The following is a 16,121-nucleotide window of genomic DNA, read 5'->3' as shown; positions in this document are numbered from 1 at the left end:
AACAATTTCCACTGCAACCTGGTGGCTGGTTCTTTACTATTTATGGCTGGTATAGTAAAGGCAAATTTTTCACAATCCTGCTCTGCCAGAGGAATGGTAAAAAAGCAATCCATCAGATCAATTATAATTAAAGGCCAGTCTTTTGGGATCATGGCTGGAGAGGGCAATGCAGGTTGGAGAGGCCCCATGGGTTGAATTATGGCATTTATGGCTCTTAAGTCAGTTAACATATGCCATCTGCCAGATTTTTTCTGAATTACAAACACAGGAGAATTCCAAGGAGAGAATGAAGGCTCAGTATGTCCCTTTTCTAATTGCTCCTTTGCTAATAAATGCAAAGCCTCCAGTTTTTGTTTTGGTAGTGGCCACTGATTTACTCATACCAGTTTTTCTGTTTTCCAAGTTAATGGAATGGGTTTAGGAGGTTCTACAGTGGCCACCCCTAAGAAGGATACCCTATTCCTTTTCTTTCTTGATTTCCCTCAGTCTCAATTGGGACTTTCATGCCATTTTCATTTTTTCCTAGTCCCTCTCCTGGTACATATCCCATCTTAGTCATGATTTTTTTATTCATGGGGCTGTATAATGGAGTGGGCATAGTGATTTCTGCATCCCAGTGTTGTAATAAATCTCAGCCCCACAGATTAACAGGAACTGAAGTAATCATTGGCTGAACAGTATGTTCTTGATTATCTGACCCTAAACAATGTAAAATCATAGTACTTTGACACACTTCTGAGGCTGTGCCTACACCGATGAGTCCTGGAACAGTCTTTTGTTTAGGCCAATTTTTTGGCCACTGATTTAAAGCAATGACAGAGACACCTGCTCCAGTGTCTACTAACCCTTCAAACTGTTTTCTTTGAATAATGGCCTTACACACCGGTCAGCTCTCTGAGACCTGACTTGCCCAATATGCAGCCTTTCCTGTTGGATCTGCTTCCCAACCCTCTTGTTCTTTTTATCTCACTGTTTCCAACCTTAATATAAGGCAGGAGTAATAATTGAGCAATTCTGTCTCCTGGACTGGCACTCCAAGGAATTGAAGGGCTAATAACCAATTGAATTTCACCTTGGTAGTCTGAATCAACCACACCAGTATGAATTTGAACTCCCTTTAGATTTAGACTTGATCTTCCCAAGATTAGTCCTACAGTCCCCTCAGGCAGTGGGCCATATAGCCCTGTGGGGATTTTTTTGTGGGGGCTCCCCTGGAAGCAGAGAGACCGCTTGTATAGTACATAAATCTACTGCTTCACTGCCACTTGTGGTGGGTGACAATTGTTGTATTGTGGTAACTGGCTCATTCCCTGAGGCACTTGTGACGTGGGCATTGTTGACCCTGAAAACCCTGAGGAACAAAGGGCTGAACTGGGAACACCCCAGTTTTTTGCGGGGCCTGAGGCTGGCCCCTCTTCTCATTTCCCAACAATGGTTGCCCATTTTTATCAAATTTAGAATGACATTGATTAGCCCAATGTTTTCCTTTTTTACATCTTGGACATAGGCCAGATGGCTCTTTATCTGTTGTTGTAGTAGTTTGAGTTGTTATATTTTGTTTATTTGAGACTGGGCAATTCTTTCTTACATGACCAATTTGACCACAATTATAACATTTTCCCCCAAGTGTTCTAATTTGTCCTCCTAAAGCAACTCCCATTACTGCTTGAGCCATAAGTATAGCTTTATGCATTGCTCCTCCAATTCCATCACAGGATTTTACATACTCTGAGATTACATCTGATCCTGCTGGGACTTTTCCTTTTAATGGCTTAATGGCTGATTGACACTCAGGATTGGTGTTTTCATATGCCATCAACTCCACTATGACCTTACGGGCATTTTCACCAATAATTGACTTTTGAGCAGCATCTTGGAGCCTTGCCACAAAATCAGGGTAGGGCTCTTTAGAGCCTTGTCTTATAGTACTGAATGAGGGGCAAGTGGTTCCTGGGTCTTGGATTTTTTTCCCAGGCCCTAAGGCAGATAGCTCTAACTTGCTCAATGGCCTCATTTTGCATTATTGCTTGTTGATTAGTAGTGCTCCAATTTTGACCTCTTCCTAATAGTTGATATCTGCATTTATGTTAACTGAAGGATTGGCAGCCTTATTTTTTCAGACTTGTTCTTGTGCCCCATCAATCCACAAAGTCTTAAATTGTAAAAGATAGAGGGTGAGAGTGATGATTTGGCCAAAATCTCCCAATCATAAGGAATGAGTAATGGAATTTAATAATGTCCTCAAATAAGGGGAGTTGAGTCCATACTTTTTACTCCCTCTTTCACATTTTTTAGCATTTTTATAGAAAAGGACTCATATCTGGCCTCAGCTAGGTGAGACGCTCCCTGTTGGGCCCCTTCTTCTGGTGGTATCGGCTCTAATATTACTGGGAACTGCCACACCTCAATATCTCCTTGTTTTCTTGCTTTAATAATTTTATGTAATGCACCACGTTGTCCACTAGGTGGTGATGTAGGATTAAGTCTCACAGTGGGAGGCTGCGGATATAGCACCCTGCCCTGTGGTGCTGGAAACATTCTGGCTGTCCATACTGATTTTCTGGGGGCAGCCGATACTGAAGTTCGGCTGGCGGCCAGTATTGATAGGCTACTGGCAGTTGGGTCTTATTTTCTACCAGCTGATATTGTGGATGCTGTATTTGGATTGGCATTGCTGTGACGGAGACTCTGTCTTTCTCTATTTGATATTCTCTTGGGGTTTGTACTTGTCTAACCTGCATTTGAGGTTGTAATGTTACAGGCATCTGAACTGCTGGAAGAGGAGTTGGCCATCGTGGTTTAGAGTCTGATGGCCCCACTAATTCTGGACCTTTTTCTTCTAATTCTAATGTTTCAGGATATATTACCTCCTGTAATTGACTGTAGTCAACATTTTGCATTGACTGAGCCATTACAGACTCTGCTACATATTTACAATGTGAACTTTCCGTTCCTTTCTAGGATTCTATCCCTGCCTCTTCTTCACAATCTATTACACAGCTTTCAGGGGCATCAGAAACTGAAACTATCTTCTCCTGTTTGAAACTGTTCTAAAGCTGCTTTAATAAGGGCCCAATCATTCCATACTGTAAGTGGGATGATTTTACCCTCCCTACTTTCTTGTTTTAATTCTTTGCCAATTTTTTCCCAATCTTTTAGATCTAAAGTTCCCTGTTCTGGAAACCATGGGCAGAATTGTTCTATTGTTTGAAGTAGCGTGATTAGATTTTCTGTGGAGACTTTAACTCCCCCTCTTCTTAAAAGAATTTTAATAAAGCTGAGATAAGAGGCATATTTACTTTCAGTTTATCCCATTGTTACCCTAGGTTCTTCTGAGGGCGCAAGCTTACTGCAAGGCTGACCATAGACGTACTCGGGAATCTCTCATCAACTTGTCCTCAATGACCACACTCTGGCATACCTTCACCCTAAAGAAAAGCACCCACATTGGGCACCAGATGAAGGGGTGGCCTGCCCCTCCAAACCTGTGGGTGTTTCTCATCAAGTGGGATGAGAGACTGAGAAAAGAAATAAGACACAGAGACAAAGTATAGAGAAAGAACAGTGGGCCCAGGGGACCGGCACTCAACATACAGAGGACCCACGCTGGCACTGGTCTCTGAGTTCTCTCAGTATTTATTGATCACTATCTCTACCATCTCAGAGAGGGGGATGTGGCAGGACTATAGGGTAATGTGGGAAGAGGGTCAGCAGGAAAACACGTGAGAAAAGATCTCTGTGTCATAAATAAGGAAAGGCGCTGTGCGTTGATGTGCACGTAGGCCAGATTTATGTTTGACTTTACACAAACATCTCAGTGCATTAAGGAGCAGTACTGCCGCCAGCACATCTCACCTCCAGCCATAGGGCAGTTTTCTCCTATCTCAGTAAATAGAATGTATGATCAGGTTTTACACCAAGACATTCCATTCCCAGGGACAAGCAGGAGACAGATGCCTTCCTCTTATCTCAACTGCAAAGAGGCCTTCCTCTTTTACTAATCCTCCTCAGCACAGACCCTTTATGGGGGTCAGGCTGGGGGATGGTCAGGTCTTTCCCTTCCCATGAAGCAATAACTCAGGCTATTATATGAGGAGAAACCTTGGACAATACCTGACTTTCCTAGGCAGAGATCCCTGCCAACTTCCATAGTGTATTGTGTCCCTGGGTACACGAGATTAGAGAATGGTGATGACTTTTAACAAGCATACTGCCTTTAAGCACTTTTTTAACAAAGCTCATCCTGCATAGCCCTAAATCCATTAAACCTTGAGTCAACACAGCACATGTCTCAGGAAGCATAGTGTTGGGGCTAGGGTTACAGATTAAAAGCATCTCAAGGCTGAAGAATTTCTCTTAGTACAGAACAAAATGGAGTCTCTTATGTCTACTTCTTTCTACATAGACACAGTAGCAGTCTGATCTATATTTTCCCCACACCTCTCCCCTGGGATCTTGGCAGGTTTAAGCAGATTCTAGGAGACAGGCTGTTGAGAACTGCTCACCTCCAGGGTTCAGATCTCAGGCTCCAGTGGCAAGGGTTCACAAGTGGAATCTTCTGAACTGTGGGTTGCACAGTTCCATGGAAAAAGCAGTTTCCCAGGCTGGGTAGCCTGCTCAGTCACAGCCTCCCTTGGCAGGAAAATGGCTGTGGCAGGACCCAGGCCTCCCCATGGTCAGCTCCACAATCTGTTTTCCGAGTTCTCCTTGCCCAGCTCAGCCTCAGTACCCTTCAGCCATAAGATGGCTGCTGTGCTGACAGCTGGCCCCCAGCCTTCCTTTCTCTTCCCTGCTCAGCGACTGTGCCCTGGCCTGGAGCCCTCTCCAGGCGGCTCTGCACCCGCAGTGTGGCATCTTTCCCAGATTGTGCGGGGACTAGGGGAGGCTGAGGGGGGTGGATCACTTGAGGTCAGGAGTTGAAGACCAGCCTGGACAAAATGGGGAAACCCCATCTCTACTAAAAATACAAAAATTAGCTGGGTGTGATGGCAAATGTCTGTAGTCCTAGGTACTCGGGAGGCAGAGAAAAGAGAATGGCTTGAACCCGGGAGGCCGAGGTTGTTGTCAGCTGAGATCATGCCACTGCACTCCAGCCTGGGCGACAGAGCAAGAGTCTGTCTTAAAAAAAAATTTATGGGAGTCACTGTAAAAATATCAACTAATTTTTTTTTTTTTTTGAGACGGAGTGTTGCTCTGTCACCCAGGCTGGAGTGCAGTGGCGCAATCTCGGCTCACTGCAAGCTCCATCTCCTGGGTTCACACCATTCTCCTGCCTCAGCCTCCCGAATAGCTGGGACTACAGGCTCCTGCCACTGCGCCCAGCTAATTTTTTGTATTTTTAGTAGAGAGGCGGTTTCACCGTGTTAGCCAGGATGGTCTCGATCTCCTGACCTCGTGATCTGCCCACCTCAGCCTCCCAAAGGGCTGGGATTACACGCTTGAGCCACCGTGCCCAGCCTCAAAAAGAGAGATTCAAGAATTGTAGACCAGCTAGCTATAGTTGGTAGTTTGTTCTCCATGGGAGGGTCTTGAATAAAAGACATTTATAAGGTGCACGATGAAGAAAACCAAATTCAATAATTGGTTAGATGCAGTTACATAGTTTCTTAATTTGTACAATCAAGGTGGAAATTCCCTGGTTATTTAATCAGAGTTTAAGTGGTAGTTTATAGTTGTTTAAGCTTGAATTTTGTTTCCCTTAATGTAGTAATTTACCGAAAAATGCACTTGAGTTTAGATTTTTTTTTTAGAAGTAGGAATCCAGGGACTAGAGCCTCCTCAGTCTAACTGCCTGCCACTTAATTATTTTCACACCCCACAGGGGACTGATTTTTCCCGGCATTTTTCACATGTGCCCCAAGCAGGGCCTCAAGTGTACCCCATGTTCCTCAATTAATCATTTTATAAAAAGCATGGCATAACAGTATTGAAGAGTTTTTTTTCTGTTTGTAAATATTTTCCCTGAGAAGAAAGCAAAGAATAATCCCCTGACACTGTATTGTAAAAATATCTGTTCCTCTTTTGCTTTTGTTTTTCCAGAGAACTTACCAGAATGTTTTTAGGTTAAGATTACCCTTTGGAAACTTCATAGGGTGATGTGTCCTCAGCTATCCTTCGGTTTTTTTTTCTGGGCGTGGGTTTTAGTACTTTCTGGGGATAAACCAAGATACCCACCATGGCTATGTCTATGTGTCTAGTGACTGTTAGCTCTTGGGTCATTTTCTCCCCTAGGACCACCTGAAGTATGGAGTGTTGCCTCTTAAGGGAGCAGGTGGCAGCCTTGGAGGTGAAAGGCAGATCCTGGTGCATGTTTGTTTTTGTTTCTGTTTTTCTTTTTTTAAAGCTAACCCCTTGAGACATGAAGATTTTCTTCACCCAACCTAGCTTCCATTTTTTGGATACACATTGCTGGTCAGCCAATCAAATGCTGGTATTGAGGGCAAAACAAATAATTTCTGCCCCCTGGATTTTCTTGAGTGGGGGCAGAAAAACAGTGAAATAAAAAGAGTGAAAATTTTGTAATAAAAATAAAAAATTCCAAAAGACAAAAAAACTGACCCCAGTGAGATAGCATAAAAACTTACAAAGTAAAATGCACCTGGGGCACTCACTGGGGCATAGAGCAGTGTCTCCTGGGAGGGTGGTTATTGAGCATGTAAGTGAACAGGATGGGGTGGATGATTGGGTCTGTACATTGAAAAGATTTCTTTACTTATTTTGACCTCAGGTTTTTTTCGTTTTTTCGGTTTTTTGTTTTTGTTTTTGTTTTGTTTTGTTTTTTTGTTTTTTGACGGTTTCACTCTGTTACACAGGCTGGAATGCAGTGGCTTGATCTCGGCTCACTGCAGCGTCCCCCTCCTGGGTTCAAGTGATTCTCATTCCTCGGCCTCCCAAGTAGCTAGGTGCACAACACTTTGCCTGGCTAGTTTTTGTGTTTTTAGTAGAGAGGGACCAGGCTGCTCCAAAACTTCTGGTGTGAAGTGATCTCCCTGCCTTGGACCTCAAAGGGTTGTGATTACAGGCATGAGCCACTGCACTGAGCTGTATCAGTTTTTTACTGTAATTTGCATTTTATTAGTAGGGGCTGAAAAGTAAGAAAATATTTACAAAGGACATAATAGAGATGAGTTTCAAAAATTAGTATTTAATCATATGTTCTATTAGTTCATAATTCTTATTTACCTTTTTCTTTCCCAGAGTAACCTTAGGAATATTTTCAGGTGTTTTTCTGTTTGATTGTTTGTTTGTTTTTGTTTGAGATGGAGTCTAGCTCTGTCAACCAGGCTGAAGTGCAGTGGTGTTGGTAGAAGAGCTGAGGCAGGACTGGCTTGTCTGTCATAATATAAAAGATTCTTGGAAGATGTCCTGGGTCCAGGGTCTAAAATCCCTCATGGCCTTTGGAACATCAAACTCTGTGCCAAATGGTGGAAGGCTGCCCTGACAAAACACAAATCTGAGCCCAGGGCATAAAACCCCTCATGGCTTGGATGGAATGCAGGGCTCAGGGCATAAAACCGCTCGTGGCCTCTAGAATGTGCACAGACTTGTTGGTTGCTCTCCCAGGTTCATAAATATGTCTCCATTATCTCAAGCAGCAGAGCATACTCTTTATGCATCAAAGAAAATGCTAAACCATCACAGCTACACTTGATGCACTGTTACCTTTCTACCCTCATGTCCTTATGTCCTCACCTGTTTACCCCCACATCCACACATCCTCACCACCTGCTTCTTTGTTTGATCACCAATAAATAGTATGGGCTCCCAAAGCTTGGGGCCCTCACAGTTTCCATACTAGCTTTGGCCCTCTGGACCCACCTTATGTACTCTTAACCTGTCTTTTCTCATTCCTTTGACTCCACTGGACTTCATAGCCACAATGGCCTGGTATTGGGTCTGATCACCCCAACAAGTGGCATGATCTCAGCTTTGCCACCCGGGTTCAAGGGAATCTCCTGCCTCAGCCTTTTGAGTAGCTGAAATTACAGGTACCATGTCACCATGCCCGGCTAATTTTTTTAATTTTTAGTAGAGACAGGTTTCACCATGTTGGTCATACTGGTCTCGAACTCCTGACCTCGTGATCTGCCTGCCTCAGCCTCCCAAAGTGCTGAGATTACAGGCATGAGCCCCCATGCCCGGCCAGGTGTTTTCTATGGCTGAGTGATTTCAAACAGAATTCCAAGCCTTAGCTTTAAGAATGCTAGCTATCGGCTGAGCGCAGTGGCTCATGCCTCTAATCCTAGCACTTTGGGAGGACAAGGCGGATGCATCACAGGGTCAAGATTTCAACACCAGCCTGTCCAAGACAGTGAAACCCTGTCTCTACTAAAAATACAAAAATTATCCAGGCATGATGGCAGGCACCTGTAATCTCAGCTACTTGGGAGGCTGAGGCAGAGAATTGCTTGAACCTGGGAGGTGGAGGTTGCCATGAGCCAAGATCACACCACTGCACTCCAGCCTGGGCAACAGAGATAGACTCCATAAAAAAAAAAAAAGAAAGAAAGAAAATCTCCCTTCTGTTTTAACTGTAGACAATAAACATATTTCCACAGGAAAATGTGGTAGATAATTGATGAGTTACATAGACTTGTCAAAACATCAGTTCCTCTTTTTGCAGGGTAAATTTGTGACAGTGAATATCTCAGTTCTATATCATGTTGTCTTGATTTCTGAATTAAATGCTAAATTATATGTGATGAAACATGGTATCTTCTACAAGTTTTCTCATATGACTAATTTTTTACTACATTATTTTTAATACAAATAATAAAATAATACATATATTGTCTGAAAGAAGATATATTTGCTTTTCTTATGGAGGAATAAAATGTAAGCATCTTAGCCAGGTACACTGGCTCATGACTGTAATCCCAACACTTTGGGAAGCCTAGGCAGGTTGATCACTTAAGGTCAGGAGTTTGAGACCAGCCTGCCCAACATGGCGAAACCCTGTCTCTACTAAAATTACAAAAATTAGCCGAGTGTGGTGGCGCATGACTGTAGTCCCAGCTACTTGGAAGACTGAGGCAGGAGAATGGCTTGAACACGGGAGGTGGAGGCTGCAGTGAGCTGAGATTGTGCCATTGCGCTCCAGCCTGGGTGACAGAGAGAGACTCCATCTCAAAAAAAAAACCATTAAAAAAAAGTGAGCACTTTAAATTTCCTTCCCTTATGTAAACACTTTGTTTGAGTAGTTTCACTGGATTTTTCAGTTAGTTTCAACACCAAGTGAATATCTCTGACATGGAAATTAAAGTTTTAACCAAGAGTCTCCAAGCTAAGGCTAATATTAAGCCAGAAAGAGGAAGTTATTAAAGGTCCAGTACGTTTTTCTTTTTTTTTAATTTCTTCTTTTTTTCTTTGACAAAGTCTCACAGTGTCGCCACGGTTGGAGTACACTGGCGTGATCTCGGCTCACTGCAACCTCTGCCTCCCGGGTTCAAGCGACTCTCTTGCCTCAGCCTCGTGAGTAGCTGGGATTACAGGTGCCTGCCACGACACCTGGCTAATTTTTTGTATTTTTAGTAGATACAGGGTTTCATTATGTTGGCCAGGCTGCTCTCAAACGCCTGACCACGTGATCCACCTGCCTCAGCCTCCCAAAGTGCTGCAATTACAGGCGTGAGCCACCGCCTCTGACCATACCACATTTTCCTTATCCAGTCTATCATAGATAGCCATTCAGGACCCGTCCATGCCTTTGCTATTGTGAATAGTGCTGCAATAAACATGCATGTGGGTATGTCTTTATAATAATTTATATTTCTTTGGGTATATACCCAATTATGAGGTTCCTGAGTCAAATGATAATTCTGTTTTTAATTCTTTGAGGAATCACCACACTGCTTTTTACAGTTGTTGAACTAATTTACACTCCCACCAGCAGAGTATAAGCATTCCCTTTTCTCTGCAACCTTTCCAGCATCTGTTATTTTTTGACATTTAAAAAATAGCCATTCTGATGGGTGTGATGCGGTATCTCATTGTGGTTTTTCTTTTAATTTCTCTAATAATTAGCGATGAGTATTTTTTTCACATGCTTGTTAACTGCACATTTGTCTTCTTTTGAAAAGAATATGTTCATGTTTTTTTTCTACTTTTTAATGAGGTTTTTTGTTTTTTTTCTTGTAAACTTGTTTGAGCACTTAATAAATTCTGGATATTAATCCTTTGTCAGAGGCAAAGTTTGCAAATATTTTCTTTTATTCTGTAGGTTGTCTCTTTACTCTGTTTGCTGTGAAGAAGCTCTTTAGTTTAAATAGGTCCCATTTGTCAATTTTTGCTTTTGTGGCAATTGCTTTTGGAAGCTTCATCATGAAGTCTTTGCCAGTTCCTATGTCTATAACAGTATTTTTTAGGTTATATTGCGGGGTTTCTTATAATTTTAAGTTTTACATTTAAGTCTTTAATTTATCTTGAGCTGATTTTTGTATATGGTGTAATGAAGGGGTCCAGTTTCTGTCTTCTACTTAGTGCTAGGTAGTTATTCCAGCATCATTTATTAAAGAGAGAATTCTTCCCACTTTTCTCTTGTCAGGTTTGTCAAAAATCTGATGGTTGTAGGAGGGTGGCATTATTTCTGGTCTCTCTATTCTGTTGCAAAGTTCTTTTGCATGCATGGATTTTTTTATAACATCATTCTCTCTTTTTTTGTTTGTTTGTTTTTTTTGAGACAAAGTCTTGCTCTGTCGCCCAGGCTGGAGTGCAGTGGCACGATCTTGGCTCACTGCAACCTCTGCCTCCTGGGTTGGAGCAATTCTCCTGCCTCAGCCTTCCAAGTAGCTGGGATTACAGGTGTGTACCACCACACCCGGCTAATTTTTGTATTTTTAGTAGAGACGGGGTTTCACCATGTTGACCAGGCTGGTCTTGAACTCCTGACCTCAGGTGATCCACCCACCTCGGCCTCCCAAAGTGCTGGGATTACAGGCATGAGCCACCATGCCCGGTTAACATCATTCTCTCTTGTGTTTTTCTCCCATAAGCATCACCTTAAGTGCATATAGTGTGCAAAATTCAAGTGTCCAAGAGTTCAAAAACTCTTTAAAAAGTATCGAAAAGCTATTTTACTATTCTCTCTTTTCTTAAGGCATTTTGATTATATGTAGATATTTTTCTCTGCTTTTTTGAAATATATGTAAATTATATTAACAGTTAAATAAACCTTTTGTCATTTTTTCAGACTCCAGATTATCTTTATCTAGTACTTCAGATTTTTTGCTTTCTTTTTGCTTCTGAAAAGTTTATCTTTTTCATTTTTAGTCCTTTAAAGTAGACACAGATTGTTTAGATTAATGCTCATTTTAAGAGCACACAGAAGCTTAGCACAAAGATAGGATTAAATTTTGCAATACAGAATGATAAAGACTGAAAGATACTAAGTTTCTTTGAAAGAAACCTGATTATCCAAGGTAATTACCCAATATTTGCAGGCTGAAGGACTTATACTGTGAAAGCAAAAACAGTTCAGTGCATAAAGTGAACAGTAGAGTCTGTAGTTGTATCTTGCTTTCTACTTATTACTTCAGAACAATTAGCATAGTTATGTGTAGGGTTTGTAGACAAATTGCACTCATATACATTAAACAGTATTTTATTTTTTTTGAGACAGAGTCTCACCACGTCGTCCAGGTTGGAGTGCAGTGGCATGATCTTGGATCACTGAAACCACTGCCTCTCAGGTTCAAGCGACTCTCCTGCCTTAGCCTCTCAAGTACCTGGCATTACAGGCATGTGCCACCATGCCTGGCTAAGTTTTTGTATTTTTAGTATAGATGAGGTCTCATGTTGGCCAGCTTGATCTTGAACTCCTGACCTCAGGTGGTCCAACCGCCTCACTCTTCCAAAGTGCCGGGATTACAGGTGTGACCGGTAAACAGTATTTTCTACATAATATGAATATAAAGCCACAATACTTACTTTGAATGAATCACTTAAATTGTTATTTTAATATTGTTATTTATACTTTTGAAATATAAAGTGTTTTAACTGAAGTATAGTTGAATTTTTTTTTTTTTTTTTTTTTTTTTTTAGACAGAGTTTCACTTTTTTGCCCTGGCTGGACCACAGTGCTGCAATCTCATCTCACTGCAACGTCTGCCTCCTGGGTTCAAGCGATTCTTCTGCCTTAGCCTCCTGGGTAGCTGGGACAACAGGCAGGCTCCACCATGCCTGGCTAAAATTTTTGTATTTTTAGTAGAGACAGGGTTTCACCATATAGGCCAAGCTGGTCTCAAACTCCTGACATCATGATCTGCACGCTTCGGCCTCCCAAAGTGCTGGGATTATAGATGTGAGACACTGCGCCTGGTTATAGTTGCAATTTTTAAAAATACTACATACATTATGACTAGTTCATTAAAATTATTCATACTTAGATACTTATACCTAATATCCAAAGAAAATTTACTACCAAATTGTTACAGTAGATATTAGTGTGACATGTTTATTACTTTATTCAATAGGGATAATTATGAATTAACACAACTTTAGTATCTTTTATTGCACTAAATTGGAATGCTGCTATTACAGGAAAAATAAAGACAGGTGATGTGGCCACCCAAAAACAATAATAGCTATTCAGTTAGCTATATTACAAGTTTTTTTTTTTTTTTTTTTTTTTTGAGATGGAGTTTCACTCTGTCACCCAGGCTGGAGTGCAGTGGCATGATCTTGGCTCACTGCAACTTCCACCCTCTGGGTTCAAATGATTCTCCTTCCTCAGCCTCCTGAGTAGCTGGGACTGCAGGTGCCTGCCACAACGCCCGGCTAATTTTTTGTGTTTTTAGTAGAGATGGGGTTTCACCATCTTGGCCAGGCTGGTCTTCAACTCCTGACCTCGTGATCCACCTGCCTCGGCCTCCCAAAGTGCTGGGATTACAGGCATGAGCCACTGCACCCAGCCTACAAGTTCTAATATATTCCACTCTATGAAAACAGTCAGATTCTATTTCTTCATCAAAAAGTGTTGTTGGAAGATCTCAGATGTATTTCAATATACAACTCCATTCACTGGCTAGGAGATGACAGAGCACCAAAGGTGGAAAAAAAACTTTATAAAATTCTTCTGAAAATCTGCCCTCTTTCTTCCTGAAGCTCATGTTTCTCATGCTGAGAGTAGCTGTGCGCTTTGGGTGTTTAGAGAGAAATTGCTTTTAGGGGAATATTTTTTGACTGACTTGATCAATCATATCCAATCTGAGCTTTTTCTTAAGATCTTTTTTTCTATGAAAATAATCTTGCTCAGATCAAGATCTCATTTTTCTCTCCAATGCTTTGGGTGTGTGTTTCAGAAGCCCTATTAGTGTCCCATGGTGTCAGAATAAGGTGGGCTGTCACAATGAGAATTTTTGCAGCTATCACTATCTGGACTCATGCTGAAAATTCAGCTTTATCTTTTCCTTGTCATCTCTATATGTAGAAACTGAGGCTGAAACACTGCTCACATTCTCATTATTGCGAAGGTGTAATTCTACCCATGAGGCCTGCAGGTTCTCCTCCTGCAGCTCAGGCCTCACTCTCTGATGTGACACTACAGTGCTGCTGTGGCAAATAGGATTCACATAAAATGTGAGCTGTGCTGTGGGTTGTGCCTCAGTGGCAGATGGTAGAGTTCAAGAGAGGACACTAGCAACCAGGAGAACACAAGCAGGAGTGCTGTTGCCCAGTGCCAGGGAGCACAGAGCCACTGCTCTAAAATGTAAGTAGCCAAAATGATAGAAACCTATTCAACCATTTTTGTAGCAGAGTGAAAGCCTACCTTCAGCAGGCACCTGGCTTCAAGCTGCTAAACTACATCCTATTATGAAGATGTGAGAAGTTTTTTGTCATTGAATATAAGTAATTAGCATACACAGATGGCCTCTTCAATCTCCAGGTGAATTTAGGATGAACTATGTATGACATGGTGCTGGAAATTCTTCCACTTGTGGACTAATTATAGTGACCATCTTTCCATCTCTGCAGTCTCTTTAGCAGATTGATGAAGATCCATGTCACATTCAAGTTCAATTGTGTAATAAAACATTTTCTTTCTATTCTATTATTGTGGAGTTTCTCTGGGGTGGAGAAAATTTTTCGTTTAATTATTGTTTCCAAACACCGTCTAGAATTACCAGACATGATATAAACACATAAGGTGCCATCCAGAATTTACTCTAGAGGGGACTTTCCCTCTCAGGCTCCCAGTCAGCTCAGAGTTGTGCAGCACAGTGCATGCTGTCCCCTAAATATGCAGGCAGAATTGTGTCTCTGCCTAGTTGGCATTCATAGTCCTCTACAGTCACTTCTAGAGAGGCTAGACCACATTTCTACAAACTTCACAGGGCAGCAATCAATCATTTTACCTCTTTCACTGATTCTTGTATCTTCAGACTGAAACTGATACAGAAACTATTTAGCCCAGAAACCCAATCAGAGTAACATATGTGCATTGAGTAGACATATAGACATGAGAATCTCCACTTTCCCCTTCCTCCTCTTGCCAAAGTGCTCACAAATGTGCAGCTAACACCTGCTGCAACTCCAGCCATTCAGGCCCTAAATGTGCAGCTCCAAATTTTGAATTTAGATCTTGAGATTTGGGAAATAAAAACTTTTATCTAAAAAATGCAAGTCCTTTTGGTTATCAAATTCAGAGAGATGAAAATAAAAGTGCAGTTATCTCTCCCCTCTTTGAACTATGTATTCATGTCTTGAAACTGTTCACTATTGCCACAAGTAGCTATAAATTAAACTAATAATGCCACATTGGACACTATATCCCATACCCTAAACCATAACGATATATGTCTAATCAAAAATCAATGCTATTTCTGAAAATAAATAAATATTTCTGACAAACAACTTTGTATCATCTTTTAATGGTAGGTTGTATTGACATTTTTGAAAAATAAAATTTTTTGACCCCTGAGCAAAAATATATTGAAGTATTTTATACATACATATTTTTGAATTTTCCAGTTTGACTTTTGCTTTTAGTTCCTAGTTTAATTCAGTTTTTGTTAGAAAATACACAGTGTATGGCCGGGCGCGGTGGCTCATGCCTGTAATCCCAGCACTTTGGGAGGCCGAGGCAGGCAGATCACCTGAGGTCAGGAGTTTGAGATCAGCCTCAACATGGAGAAACCCCATCTCTACTAAAAATACAAAATTAGCCTGGCGTGGTGGTGCATGCCTGTAATCCCAGCTACTTGGGAGGCTGAGGCAGAAGAATTGCTTGAACCTGTGAGGCCGAGGTTGCGGTGAGCCGAGATCGTGCCACTGCACTCCAGCCTGGGCAATGAGAGCGAAACTCCATCTCAAATTAAAAAAAAAAAAAAAGGCCAGGCTCGGTGGCTCCGCCTGTAATCCCAGCACTTTGGGAGGCCGAGGTGGGAGGATCATGAGGTCAGGAGATCGAGACCATCCTGGCTAACACGGTGAAACCCTGTTCTCTACTAAAAGTACAAAAAATTAGCCGGGTGAGATGGCAGACGCCTGTAGTCCCAGCTACTTGGGAGGCTGAGGCAGGAGAATGGCCTGAACCCGGGAGGTGGAGCTTGCAGTGAGCCAAGATCACAGCACTGCACTCCAGCCTGGGCAACAGAGTGAGACTCTGTCTCCAAAAAAAAAAAATTTGAGAGGTGTCTTCTAACTCAACATGTCTTTTCCATCTGAAAAATATTCATAATTCCCAGTGGATCCTCTTAGCTTGGTCTCCTAAAGTGTTAAGATTATAGGCAAGAGCCACTGTACCCAGTCAGTATTTTAAAATTTAATAAAACCTGCTCTGTGCCCTAACAAAATACACCAGATGAAAATAAGAATATTGTGCATTATCTTGGTTTTGACTGGAGAGTTTTGCGTGTGTCTGTGAAGCCTAGTTGGTCTATAATATGGTTTGGATGTCCATGTTGTCCAAACCTCATGCTGCAATATCAATCCTCAATGTTGAATGTGGGAGCTGGTGGGACACATTTGGGTCATAGGGGCAAATTTTTCATGAATTGCTTGGTACATCCTCTTGGTAACCAAAAAGTTTACACTCTATTAATTCAAATGAGAGCTGGTTCATTAAAAGAACCTGGATCCTTCACCTCAAACTTGCTCTGTCTCTTACCATATAACATGTCCAG

The sequence above is a fragment of the Gorilla gorilla genome, chromosome 20, assembly GCF_029281585.2.
Source record: "Gorilla gorilla gorilla isolate KB3781 chromosome 20, NHGRI_mGorGor1-v2.1_pri, whole genome shotgun sequence".
Lineage (NCBI taxonomy): Eukaryota > Metazoa > Chordata > Mammalia > Primates > Hominidae > Gorilla > Gorilla gorilla.
Note: the sequence above shows the minus strand (reverse complement) of the source record.